Below are 14,120 nucleotides of genomic sequence, written 5' to 3'. Positions count from 1 at the left end.
GCAATGTTTATCAAAAATTCGGACGTCATTTTTGTAAACAAAACAGTAAAAATGAAAGTGAAAACAGAGATATACTGAGTAACATGATTTTATTGATTGAATGGCCTTTGAATAGGCATTTACATCAGGAAGCAATCCCTGGAAAGAGGTAATCGCACAAAAGATAAAAACAGAAATTAATCTAATGGCAATGTGAAATAGATTTCTATTGGGTTCCAATTCTGCTATGACTTGCTCGTCTTCAAGATCCTCCAGATGATCAGCTTTCTGAAAAGAGTGATTGGACTGTTTCCTATCCTTCAAAAGTTTCCAGTCATTGACACGAGATGAGATTCAGAACTACTCAGAACGCAGTCATTCGTTTAATCCCTAACTTTTGCCTGGATCGCCCTTTTCGGGTTTTCAATCCACCGGGATACCCATTTTTGCCTAAGTTGCATTTTCAGGTTTTCAACTTACCGGGTGTACGATCTTTTCATTTTTAATCCCTAATTTTTGCCCGAACCTTTTCATTTTCTTGGTTCGTCGGGATGCCCATTTTTGCCTGAACTATTCTTTTTACTGTCCAACGGGTCTATTTTATGCGAAGTATTTTTTAACTGCGTCTGAGTTCACAGGGGAAGTGAAGTTTTCACCATCCATAGTTGCAAGCATTAAGGCCGCACCATCAAAAACCTTGGTGACAATATACGGTCCATCATAGTTAGGAGTCCACTTGCCCCTGTGATCTGTCTGAGGAGGAAGGATCCTTTTCAACACCAAATCTCCGACCTGGAAGCATCGAGGACACACTTTCTGATCAAAGGCTCTCTTCATTCGACTCTGATACAACTGCCCATGACAAATGGCTGCCATTCGCTTCTCTTTGATAAGACTCAACTCATTGAACCTTGTCCAAATCCATTCAGCTTCGTCTAACTTGACATCCAACAGGACTCTTAGAGAAGGAATCTCCACTTCAACAGGTAAGACTGCTTCCATACCATACACAAGGGAGTAAGGGGTTGCCCCGGTCAATGTACATACTGAAGTACGGTACCCATGCAAGGTGAAGGGTAGCATCTCATGCCAATCTCTGTACGTAACGACCATCTTCTGCACAATCTTCTTTATGTTCTTATTTGCCGCCTCAACAACACCGTTCATCTTAGGGCGGTAAGGGGAAGAATTGTGATGCTGAATGTTGAAGTTCTGGCATAACTCCTTCATCATTTTGTTGTTGAGATTAGAACCATTATCAGTAATGATTCTTTCGGGAATCCCATAGCGACAAATGATTTCTTTCTTGATGAAACGGGCAACCACATGTCTGGTGACATTCGCGAACGATGCTGCTTCGACCCACTTGGTGAAATAGTCGATGGCAACAAGGATGAAGCGATTCCCATTGGAGGTGGTCGGCTCAATCTTTCCAATCATATCGATGCCCCACATAGCAAAAGGCCACGGCGAAGACATCACATTCAAAGGATTTGGCGGCACATTGATCGCTCGACTGTGTGAGTCGAGAATGGGATACAAACTGCAAGTGCACAGTTCTATCGCGTAGTTTTAAAAGATATCGATCCCACAGGGACTTATGAATCGATATACCGTTATCTAAGGTTACTACGTAAATCTAAGGTGAAAATGTTTGATTTTTTTTGGGGAAAACTAAGAGCTAAACTAAGATCTAGATTAAATATTAATAAAACGGATATCGGTATGTAGTTCGTCAGAACTAGGGAATCAAGTCTTTGTCGGTTTCTTGGTTTTAAAATAAATCGTTTCGGTTAACTTTATTGGTTAAAGGTTTTATCTCAAACTCTCGCTCTGTTGAATAAACCATGATTTTATATTAATGTAGCTGTCACTTATAATTAAGTCAAAAATCATATTTTGAAAACAATAAAGTTGCAGAAACTCTTTTTAAGAAAATACTGACCGTTTTAAACACCCTTATCTCAAACTCTCGCTCTGTTGACTTAGGTTATATAATCAAATCCAAATGCTTAACTCTCGTCCTCACATTCAATCTTTAAAAATACTTTTTGGAAAAGGTCAGAATTTAATTAACTCTAAAACTTGCTCTCGCCCTGATCTAGAATTAATGCCTAACTTACACTGTCCAGTTAAAACCTCAAACTCTCGCTCTATTGATTTTAACTTCTTTATGTCCTTTACTTTTGTAAAAAATCTTGTTATTAAACCTGTAAGTTGAGACCGTAAAAAGATTGATTTTAATTTTAAGTTTAGATAGACCGACTCAGTCTTGATCCCTTATTCTGCTTGCTTTATATACCGATACCTAGGCGAATTAGCCAGACATGCTAAATAAACAAGAATACATATCGTGCATAAACAGACTCATTCCAGGCAGATAATATAGATAAATAATAAAACAAAATATTAAATAATGATTAAAGAACCTGAATGCGTAATACAATAGTCTTGAACACTCCACCACAAGCCGGTAGGATTTGTTCTTCGATTCTTCAATTAAACAATAAATTAAACCAAGGAAATAAAACTAGAATCTAACGTAAGGTTAGATCCGATAAAGAGTTGCACAATAGTTTCCGGTGTAGAAGCTATTATGCGAAAAATATCTAAATGCCAAAAAGGGAAAGGTAAATTGCAAGGGAAAAAGAATGTAGAACTTGCAGAAGAAATAAATAAAATAAACAATGTTAAGTGCTGGAAAAGAAAAATAAGCAAAAGCGTGAAAAGAAAAATGGGCAGAGCTTCGGCAATCTGAGCGTGAAAAAACCGGAGAGCCTGGAACTTCCCAATTAGCTGCTATTTATACAGCTGCTGGTGTAACTGCTTTCCAAGGGTTTCCGTATGCGCGGTCTTTTCGTTCCGAGGGTTAAGCGTGCGTGGAAATAGCTTTCAACGTGGTCAGTTGAGTTCCTAGTGCCAAAAATATAGGGGAATGGTGTGACGTCCGTCACACCATGTGTGACGCTCGTCACAAGAGTGTGCTTAGTGTGACGCTCGTCACAACCTTTGTGACGCCCGTCACAGGCATAACGTGCGCTTTCTTTGGGCTGGGCTTTGTCTTTGTTATTTGTTTCCTTTTTATTCCTTTTTTACACCTCCTTTTCTTCCTTTTTCACTTTTGCTTCAAAATGGATGCCTGACATAAATAGAAAGGAAAATACCGCATAATATCTGATAAAATGAGATAAATTAAAGTAAATGATAATATAATCTAATTGAATTAAGTCCTAAAATGTGATATAATTTCAAGTTATCAAACTCCCCCATACTTAGATCTTTGCTTGTCCTCAAGCAAAATACAGTATAGAAATCGTTTTAAAATTTTAGCCAGATGAAATTTCAAAACACACATCAATTCGTAATAGGTTGCAAGTGGATTTTGTTTAGAAGCAACTTGAGTTAAATCTTGATATCAACAACTACCGTCACAACCTGCCTTGTGCAAATCAGTTCAAGTACCCTATTATAGCTATCCTAGTTCCTTTACTCTTATTTCACCCGTTTTCATTCTAGCGAAATCACATTAAGCCCTTTATCTTTTCGCGCACATAGTGGAGTAACCGGTTAGTGATTATGATCCGCTTTTAGCTAGAAGTTCTGGTACATAAGTCGGATAACTTCGTTATTCAGTCCATTGCAAATTGTGGGGGATCGAACCGTAGTCCGCCCTACCGAGTTCAGTACCAGATACCTACTGAACCAACTCATAATGGATTTTTCATATTGTGTTTTTGCATGATCTGCAACCTTTAGATTAAATGATCTGGTAAGGATCACCTAATTTAATCAGTGCATTTCCTGATATATTCATATATTTTATGTTACTTTGGGGATCATTCACTTATATTCATCGGCTCTCCACGTAGTTTGCTATTAAGATGGTGCTGACTTCTCGTATAAACTACTCGGGGTTACTATAAAACTAAAAGTTCAAGGGATTGGTATAATAGGTACTTATCCCGATCTAACATGTTGAGGTTCTCAGAGCGTTGTTATGGTAATGATTTTTTGTCTTGATTTCACTCAAGTTTTATGAGGTAAGCAACCTTTATACTTATTGGGTGTGTTAAAAATTTTTTTTTTTTTTTTTTTTTTTTGTTATGGCTCAAGAAAATTGAGGGAATAGATAATAGAAATTTTTACACTCTTAACTTAAAATTATAATAAAATTTTTTTTTTTTTTAAATAATAATTAAAGGGAAATAACAATGAAAGGGAAAATAACATACTTGAAAAATGGAAATAGGAAGAACAAGTTTTCCCCCCCCATACTTAAATTAAACATTGTCCCCAATGTTTTAAGGAAATGAAATACAATATGGAAAGGAAAAAGAAACTACAACTAAGGTTGTCTTCCGCCTCTGGTTCTTGGACCTGGTGATCTCTGACGTAAGTCTAACTTGTCGAACCTGCTGAACAACTCAGTAAACCGCTGGTCGGTTATGGCATTCCTAGCATCCTGTTGCTGTTGCATTTGATGCATCATCTGCAGCATTTCGACATTCTGTGCCTGCATGCCATCGATAGCATCCATAATGTCGTCGTTGGTTGCAGGCCTTCTTCGTCGACGACGTTGGGAGGATGGGCCAGTTGTATTGCCGGAAGGGTTGAGCGGGACTGACTGTTGTGTAGGCGGATGATCACCTTGTTCCATTTCTTCAAACTCATCTGTTTGCGGGTTTGTTTGTGAAGGCTCGGTGGTTTCAGGAGCGTTTAGATCATAGAGGTGGCGGTCGGGGTTTGTGACATCAGTGAGGGCAGTATTTGGTAGAACAACGCTTGGGACTGCCTGGTTGTTCACCATAAGATAATATCCTCCGCCTACTCTGTTCTTAATCAAGCGGCTAGATCGACAGTAGCTGATATCCATAGATAGGGGAGGTAGGGATTCTAAAGTTTGGAGTTTATCCCCTAGGTTTAGGCCAAGTGCGATGGTGGTTATTAATCCACCAATTATAAAAGGTTGCCGGCCTCTAGCACATAAGGTGCGGATGTGATGAAATAGAAAGGAGGCGGCGTTTACCTGAGTATCTGGTTCGAAGACGCACTGGAGGAAAAATAGTTCCTTTGAGTTGACCTTGCTGTTGTTTGGCCTTCCAAAAATTGTGTTTTGCAAGATGCGGATAAAGTACCGGATAGTGGGGTTATGTATATGGGAGAGAAGGAGCTCTTCCCAGTTGTAGGTATTTATACCGGAAATTTTCTTAAAAAGGCCGAAAACACCAACTGTGTTCCAGTTTGAGGTTGGAGGGATTCTGGCATGCAGCAGACTTTCTGTGGGAAATTGTAGCATGGTACTCAATTGGTTTTGGGTTAGAGAGTACTCGGTGTTAAACATACGGAAGGTTGTCGTACCGGTTAGAAATTCGTCTTCACCGGCGGGGGTGGTGTAGTCGTAGGAACTTAAGAATTCTAAGGTTAGGGATGGGTAGGTGGGTTGATTATGGGTGCAAAGGAAGGTTAGGTTGGCTTGACGGAGCATCCATTCGATACCTTTGAGTAAGCCTAATTGTTGTAAACAAGGTAAATCGGGGTACCTGGTGGAAACGACGCCTCGTTGTTGGAAACGCTCGAATTGCTCCCTCTGATAATTGTCATCTACGGATCGGAAGATGATATTTCCGAAATTTTGATTTCCCGCCATTGTGATGAATTTTGAATGGATGATTTGGAAAGAAAAAGAAATGTATTTGATAGGAGAGAATTGTTTTGTGGTGAATGAAGGAAGGTTTGGTGGGTATTTATAGGAGAAGAATTTGGAAGGTGAAAAGAAAAAGTGGTTGGAAAGTTATTAAGTGTGGTTAAATGAAAAATGAATGGGGAAGGTAAAAAGTTAAAGGTGTAACGTTCGTCTCCAACGGCTCCTTAACGTTCACTAGTCTGAGGAGTGTTACGCTCGTCACAGGGGTGTGACGCTCGTAACAGGCACTAAGCGTGCCGTCCGTTATGGGTAGTGTGACGCTCGTCACGCATTCCCTTTTGGAAAGGCTTAGTGGCGCTTCACATGATTATTTTGGTAGTGTATTTTAATGTTTTGTTTTGCTTATGATCAGTTTAGTCTGCAATTTAATTTATTGTGCACGCTTAATCTGCTTGTATAGTAATAATTCATAGGAAGCAATAGTAGAGCATAATAGCTTTTGCATAATAAAATTAAATAAACAACTTCAATAAAAATTGATCATAATGTAATACAGGAAAGGAAAACAATGAAATGAAATAGAAATAAACATGAATTCAAGTAACATTAATGAAAAATCTAATTTAAAACTAAATAACTTAGGAAAGTAACTAAACTCTATCCCTCTGTACGATCTCTGGCCGGTGGAGCAAAAGAGTTAACATGATGTAGCAACTCGTGAAACTGATTCGTCATACTGCTCATGTATCCTAGAACTTCGTCTCTCATGTTAGTAAATTCTCCTCTGAGGGCGTCTTGTTCTGACATCAAAGCTTCAATGGCGGTGTTATAATCAGTTCCGGGCATATGATGTCGGAGGTCAGGTATGGCTGATTCTTCGGTCGGAACAGGCTGAGGAGGAGGGTCAATATCATGATAGCCGGATGGTGTCTGAGGGTCAGATTCAGCATGAGAGATCTGGTCAACATAATTTATGGGTCCGGATGCGGGTGCCAGCATAGTAGGAAGAGCTTGTGAGCATACAGTAATGGTGGGCTACAGTGACCTGGTCCCGTAAGGGGGGGTCTACCACTCATAGTCATCACAAATCTCATAATCCTGGATGGATTCAGTGGATCCAGCAGGAGTTGGGGTTTCATTCAGGTTATAGAGCGAGTTCCTTTGGTTATGAACACTAGTCCTAGGATCGGGCATGGTGAATAGGCAGAGAACCTGGTTATCAATAATAAGCTCAAACTCATCAGACCCTATGTTTGCTATAAACATAGTGTTGAAGAGGAAAGGTATACTCATAGTAGTAATGCCACAAAAAGGGCTAAGGTCAAGCATAGGCTGACGTAATCCAATAGCATTACCTATCATAGTTATCAAACCGCCTATTCTAATGGGTGCTCGCTCATCCTGGATAAGGTGGTCCAAATTAGCTAACATAAAAGTAGCACCGTTTACTGGACGGTTCTGGGAAGCACAGAATATGATGAAGAGTTCATCACGTGAAACTGAAGTACTATTTGGCTTCTTCCCAAATAAAGTGTGGGTTAGGATCTTATGGAAATAGCGAAAAGCCGGGTTATGTATGTTTCCAGAGAGAAACTCATGTTCTTCGGGCTCATCATTTCCAGTCAGCTTACCCAAAAGTGTTCAAGCTCTCTATATTCAAAAAGTTCTTCCTGGCTTACAGTGAATGTATCAAAGGAGGTAGGAAAACCCAAAAGGTTGGTAAAGTCTCTAATATTAAATTGGTACTCCATATTGAACATTCTGAACTGGATAAAACCTCTGCTAATTCCTTTTCCATGGCTGGGTAGATAGATTAGTGAGCTAAGGAATTCTAGTGTGAGTCTCCGGTGGGTGGTGAAATGTCTCAGAATAGGGGATGTCTCCCATCCTATCTGATTCAGCAAATACAGGACACTCTGTCTCAGTCCAAGGGCAGTCATAGCCCAATCATCAGCATATAAACTAGGTAGCATCTCTCTAGCGGCTAGTTCTTCAAACTTTTGTTTCTGAGCCATTCCTCTGAACTTGATACCCATACGATCAAAATGTCCCATCTGGTTAGTGTTAGCTAGAGAAAAGAAAACATGAGTTTAAGTCAGGATTTGGCCAAATGCCGAAAGAAGAAAAGATTATTATTATTATTTATTTATTTATTTTTTATTTTTTTTTTGAATAAATCAAGAATGAATACTAAACAGAAATTAAAAGAATAATTAAGAAAGAAATAGGGGAATGATAATAATAGAATAATAAAATAACAAATTAGTTTGTGGGTTGTCTCCCACTAAGCGCTTTGTTTAAATGTCGCAAGCTCGACAAAGAAAACGTTAAATATAATCTATAGATCCTGGGGGCGTTTCGTCTAAGTGTAGGATTTGCGAATCCTCGTTGGTTTCCGCATAGTGATAGTGTTTCAGACGTTGCCCGTTTACGGTGAACGGTTCTGTAGATTGTCCTTTTATTTCCACCGCTCCACTGGGAAAGATTTTAGTGATATGAAAAGGCCCTGACCATCTGGATCGTAGTTTTCCCGGAAATAACTTTAGTCTAGAGTTAAATAAAAGTACTGCGTCGCCTTGCTTGAAGATTTTCCTTGATATACGCTTGTCATGCCATTGTTTTGTTCTTTCTTTATAGATTCTGGCATTTTCATAGGCGTCTCTTCTGAGTTCCTCTAATTCGTTTATGTCAAGGATTCTCTTTTCACCGGCGGCTTTATAATTCAAATTTAGGTTTCTAATAGCCCAATAGGCTTTATGTTCTAATTCTACCGGGAGGTGACAGGATTTTCCATAAATGAGCTTAAATGGGGTCGTCCCAATGGGGGTTTTATAAGCAGTTCGGTAAGCCCACAAAGCTTCTGGTAATTTCAATGACCAATCTTTCCTTGAAGTGGCTACCGTTTTTTCTAGTATTTGCTTGATTTCTCTGTTAGATACTTCCACTTGTCCACTGGTTTGAGGGTGGTAAGGTGTTGCTATCCTATGTCTCACTCCGTATTTAAATAGTAGTTTTTCGAGTACCTTGGATATAAAGTGTGATCCACCATCACTGACTACTATTCTTGGGATGCCAAATCTCGGAAATATTATATTTTTAAAGAGTCTAGTTACTACTCGGGTGTCATTTGTTGGAGAAGCTACAGCTTCGATCCATTTTGATACGTAGTCAACTGCCACGAGTATGTATTTGTTACCGAAAGAGGATGGGAAAGGTCCCATGAAGTCTATCCCCCACACGTCAAAAATCTCTACTTCCAAAATACCTTTTTGTGGCATCTCGTCGCGTCTAGATATGTTTCCCGTGCGCTGACATCTGTCACACTCCTTAATAGCCGCATGTACGTCCTTCCATATAGTTGGCCAATAAAAGCCAGCTTGTAGGATTTTAGAGCAGGTCTTGGATGTACTTGTGTGTCCACCATAAGGAGCGGAGTGACAGTGTTGGATTATATTTTCTACCTCTTCTTCGGGTATACATCGACGGAAAATACCATCGGGGCCTCTTTTGAAAAGTAAGGGATCATCCCAGTAATAGTGTTTTATGTCGTGGAAGAATCGTTTCTTCTGCTGGTAAGATAAAGTAGGTGGAACTATTCCGGCAGCTAAATAATTGACTAGATCAGCGTACCATGGTGTGACAGATATAGCTAAGGTGGTTTCTACTTGCATGTCGGAGTTGTTCTCTTCCAAAGTAGCTATAAGTTTATCATACGAGAAATCATCATTAATTGATGTTCTTTCCGGTTCAAGGTTCTCAAGTCTAGAGAGGTGGTCTGCTACTACGTTTTCAGTTCCTTTCTTGTCCTTGATTTCTAAGTCGAATTCTTGTAGTAACAAGATCCATCTTAGGAGTCTAGGTTTAGCATCCTTTTTTGTTAAAAGGTACCTGATAGCAGCGTGATCGGTGTAGACTATTATTTTGGCTCCTACCAAGTAAGAACGAAATTTATCTAGTGCGAATACCACTGCTAGGAGTTCTTTCTCGGTAGTGGCGTAATTCATTTGCGCTTCATCCAGGGTTCTGCTTGCGTAATATATAACGTGAAGCTTTTTATCCTTCCTTTGTCCTAAAACAGCTCCTACAGCATAATCACTGGCATCGCACATTATTTCGAATGGTTCATTCCAGTCTGGTGTCTGCATAATGGGTGCTGAGATCAATGCTTGTTTAAGAGTTTGAAATGCTTTTAAACAGTTATCGTCGAATATGAATTCAGCATCTTTCATCAATAGTCCGGTTAGAGGTTTAGTTATCTTAGAGAAGTCTTTGATGAATCGTCGGTAAAAACGGCGTGTCCTAAAAAGCTTCGTACTTCTCTCACGGTCCTGGGGGTTGAAGATTTTCGATTACCTCTATTTTGGCTTTGTCTACTTCAATTCCTCTGTTCGAGATGATGTGTCCTAAAACAATTCCTTCTTGTACCATAAAGTGGCACTTTCCCAATTAAGTACTAAGTTTACTTTTACACATCGCTCAAGAACTCTTTCCAGGTTTTCAAGGCATTCTTCGAAACTTTGTCCGTATACAGAAAAGTCATCCATAAATACTTCCATGGTGTTTTCGAGAAAGTCAGCGAATATTGCCATCATGCATCTTTGAAAAGTTGCAGGGGCATTACACAGACCAAACGGCATTCGTCTATAAGCGAAGGTACCAAAAGGGCATGTGAACGTTGTCTTTTCTTGGTCATCAGGGTGAATTGGTATTTGAAAGAAGCCTGAATAACCGTCTAGATAACAGAAATGTGAATGTTTTGCTAATCGTTCTAACATTTGGTCAATGAATGGTAAAGGAAAATGATCTTTTCGGGTTGCTTTGTTTAGTTTCCTATAATCAATGCACATTCTCCATCCCGATTCGATTCGTTTAGTTATAGTTTCCCTTTTTCGTTTTCAATAACGGTTATGCCTCCTTTCTTTGGTACAACGTGTACAGGACTAACCCATTTGCTATCAGATATAGGATATATAATACCTGCTTCCAATAACTTGGTTATTTCTTTCTTTACTACCTCACTCAGGATCGGGTTTAGTCTTCTCTGGTGTTCCCTAGAGGTTTTACAGTCTTCTTCTAACATGATGCGGTGCATACAAATAGAAGGGCTTATTCCTTTAAGATCGGTGATGTGGTATCCTAGTGCGGTTGGATATTTCCTTAAGATATGTAAGAGTTTTTCTGTTTCGAGTCTTCCTAGATCTGCATTAACTATCACAGGTCGTTCAAGTTCTAAGTCTAGGAATTCATATCTCAGATTTTTGGGAAGTGTTTTCAAACCAGGGGTTGGTTTGTTAAGACATTGCGTAGGGTCTGGTGTTATTGCTAAGCATTGTTTAGATTTGTCCTCTAAAAGATAGTCTGATGATTTGTCTTCTCCTGACTCTGCTTCTTTTATGCATTCATCGATGATATCCATGAAGTAACATGTATCTTCTATTGCAGGTGCTTTCAAGAATTGGGAAAGAATGAATTCAATTTTCTCTTCACCTATTTCGAAGGTGAGTCGTCCTCGTTTTACGTCTATGATTGCACCGGCAGTTGCTAAGAATGGTCTTCCTAGTATAATGGGTGTAATATCATCTTCTCTAATGTCCATAATTGTAAAGTCGGTGGGAATGTAAAACTGACCTATGCGTACGGGAACGTTTTCAAGGATTCCTACAGGATATTTGATGGAACGATCTGCTAGTTGCACGGACATTTTGGTTGGTCTTAATTCTCCCATTTCCAGTTTCTTACATATGGATAAAGGCATAACGCTAATTCCGGCTCCTAAATCGCATAAGGCTTTGTCGATGACAAATTTTCCTATGTGACAGGGTATAGAGAAACTACCCGGATCCTTGAGTTTAGGAGGCATGTTTTGGATTATAGCGCTACATTCGGCAGGGAGTGTAACGGTTTCGCTATCCTCAAGTTTCCTCTTATTAGAAAGAATTTCTTTTAAGAATTTAGCATATGAGGGCATCTGCGTAATAGCTTCGGTGAACGGAATTGTAACGTTTAATTGTTTAAGGAGATCAACAAATTTTCTAAATTGGCTCGCATCTTTGGTTTTAACAAGCCTTTGAGGGTAAGGTATAGGTGGTTTGTAAGGTGGTGGAGGTACATAAGGTTCCTTCTTTTCTAGGGTTTCCTTATTTCTCTCTTCCTTTTCCTTAGGTTCACTTTCCTCAGTTGATTTCTTAGGGTTTTGGTTTTCTATCCTTGGGTCAGACGGTCCTTCCACCTCCGTTCCACTTCTTAATATAATTGCATGAGCTTGGCTTCTCGGATTAGGTTGGGGCTGTCCAGGGAATGTACCAGTTGGGGCAGCAGTAGGTGCTTGTTGTTGAGCTACTTGAGATATTTGTGTTTCCAGCATTTTGTTATGGGTAGCCAAGGCATCTACTTTGCTTGCTAGTTGTTTAAGTTGTTCGCCAGTATGTATGTTCTGGTTTAAGAAATCTTTATTGGTTTGTTGTTGGGAAGCTATAAAGTTTTCCATCATGATTTCCAAGTTGGATTTTCTAGGGGTATTATTGTTAGGATTCGGTTTCTGATATCCCGGAGGTATAGATGGGGCTTGATTTGGAGACTGTCCAGGTGCGTATAAAGCATTATTACTCTTATATGAAAAGTTTGGATGGTTCTTCCAATTTGGGTTATAGGTATTCGAATAGGGGCTTCCTTGAGCATAGTTTACTTGCTCTGCTTGGATTCCAGTCAAGAGTTGACATTCCGCAGGAGTGTGGCCTTGGATTCCACAGACCTCGCAATTCTGAGTTATAGCAACCACGGCGGCTGGAGGTGATACGTTTAAACTTTCAATTTTCTGGACCAAAGCATCCACTTTTGCATTAACGTGATCAAGGTTACTTATCTCGTACATGCCAGTTTTCGATTGAGGTTTTTCCACCGTTGTTCGTTCGGTTCCCCACTGATAGTGGTTTTGGGCCATGCTCTCGATAAGCTGGTAAGCATCAGCATAAGGTTTGTTCATTAGTGCACCACCTGCAGCGGCGTCTATTGTTAACCTTGTATTGTATAAGAGGCCATTATAAAATGTGTGAATTACTAACCAGTCTTCCAAACCATGGTGTGGGCAAAGTCTCATCATGTCTTTGTATCTTTCCCATGCTTCGAAAAGAGACTCGTTGTCTTTCTGTTTAAATCCGTTTATCTGGGCTCTTAACATAGCTGTTTTGCTTGGCGGAAAATATCGGGCAAGAAAAACTTTCTTCAACTCGTTCCATGTGGTGACTGAGTTGGAAGGGAGAGATTGAAGCCATCTTCTAGCGCTGTCTCTTAATGAGAAAGGAAAAAGACGAAGTCGAATTGCCTCTGATGTGACACCATTAGCTTTAACAGTATCAGCGTATTGGACAAATACGGATAAATGAAGGTTTGGATCTTCGGTAAGATTTCCAGAGAATTGGTTCTGTTGCACAGCCTGCAACAGCGAAGGTTTTAGTTCGAAGTTGTTTGCTTCGATTGCGGGTGGAGCAATACTTGAATGCGGTTCATCTTGCGATGGAGCGGCGTAATCTCTAAGAGCACGAGCTGGTTCTGCCATCTCGGTTAAAGAAGGAAGATCTTTAAGATCAGGAAAGTCTATAGGAGGGAGATTGTTTGCAGCACGATATTCCCGAATTCGTCGTAAGACTCGGAGATATAGTTCGATATCGTTGATTCGTAAATAGAGCGGTTCGCCTTGTGAGCGAGTGCGTGGCATACAAATCAACGAAAGAAAGAATAGAAGAAAAAGAAACCTTAGTCTCTACAGCGTAACGGAAGAGTTACGATATCGATTAAATAAAAGTCCCCGGCAACGGCGCCAAAAACTTGATCGCTCGACTGTGTGAGTCGAGAATGGGATACAAACTGCAAGTGCACAGTTCTATCGCGTAGTTTTAAAAGATATCGATCCCACAGGGACTTATGAATCGATATACCGTTATCTAAGGTTACTACGTAAATCTAAGGTGAAAATGTTTGATTTTTTTTGGGGAAAACTAAGAGCTAAACTAAGATCTAGATTAAATATTAATAAAACGGATATCGGTATGTAGTTCGTCAGAACTAGGGAATCAAGTCTTTGTCGGTTTCTTGGTTTTAAAATAAATCGTTTCGGTTAACTTTATTGGTTAAAGGTTTTATCTCAAACTCTCGCTTTGTTGAATAAACCATGATTTTATATTAATGTAGCTGTCACTTATAATTAAGTCAAAAATCATATTTTGAAAACAATAAAGTTGCAGAAACTCTTTTTAAGAAAATACTGACCGTTTTAAACACCCTTATCTCAAACTCTCGCTCTGTTGACTTAGGTTATATAATCAAATCCAAATGCTTAACTCTCGTCCTCACATTCAATCTTTAAAAATACTTTTTGGAAAAGGTCAGAATTTAATTAACTCTAAAACTTGCTCTCGCCCTGATCTAGAATTAATGCCTAACTTACACTGTCCAGTTAAAACCTCAAACTCTCGCTCTATTGATTTTAACTTCTTTATGT

General features: G+C 39.4%; 1 pseudogene; it reads left to right on the top strand.

Moving 5' to 3' along the window:
• The first annotated feature begins 12,693 nt into the window (after positions 1–12,693).
• On the top strand, positions 12,694–12,793 carry LOC127116372 (uncharacterized; annotated as a pseudogene).
• Positions 12,794–14,120: the final 1,327 nt, after the last annotated feature.

This window comes from Lathyrus oleraceus, chromosome 1 (genome assembly GCF_024323335.1).
Source record: "Lathyrus oleraceus cultivar Zhongwan6 chromosome 1, CAAS_Psat_ZW6_1.0, whole genome shotgun sequence".
NCBI classification, from domain to species: domain Eukaryota; kingdom Viridiplantae; phylum Streptophyta; class Magnoliopsida; order Fabales; family Fabaceae; genus Lathyrus; species Lathyrus oleraceus.
This window is presented reverse-complemented; position numbering and strand designations above follow the sequence as displayed.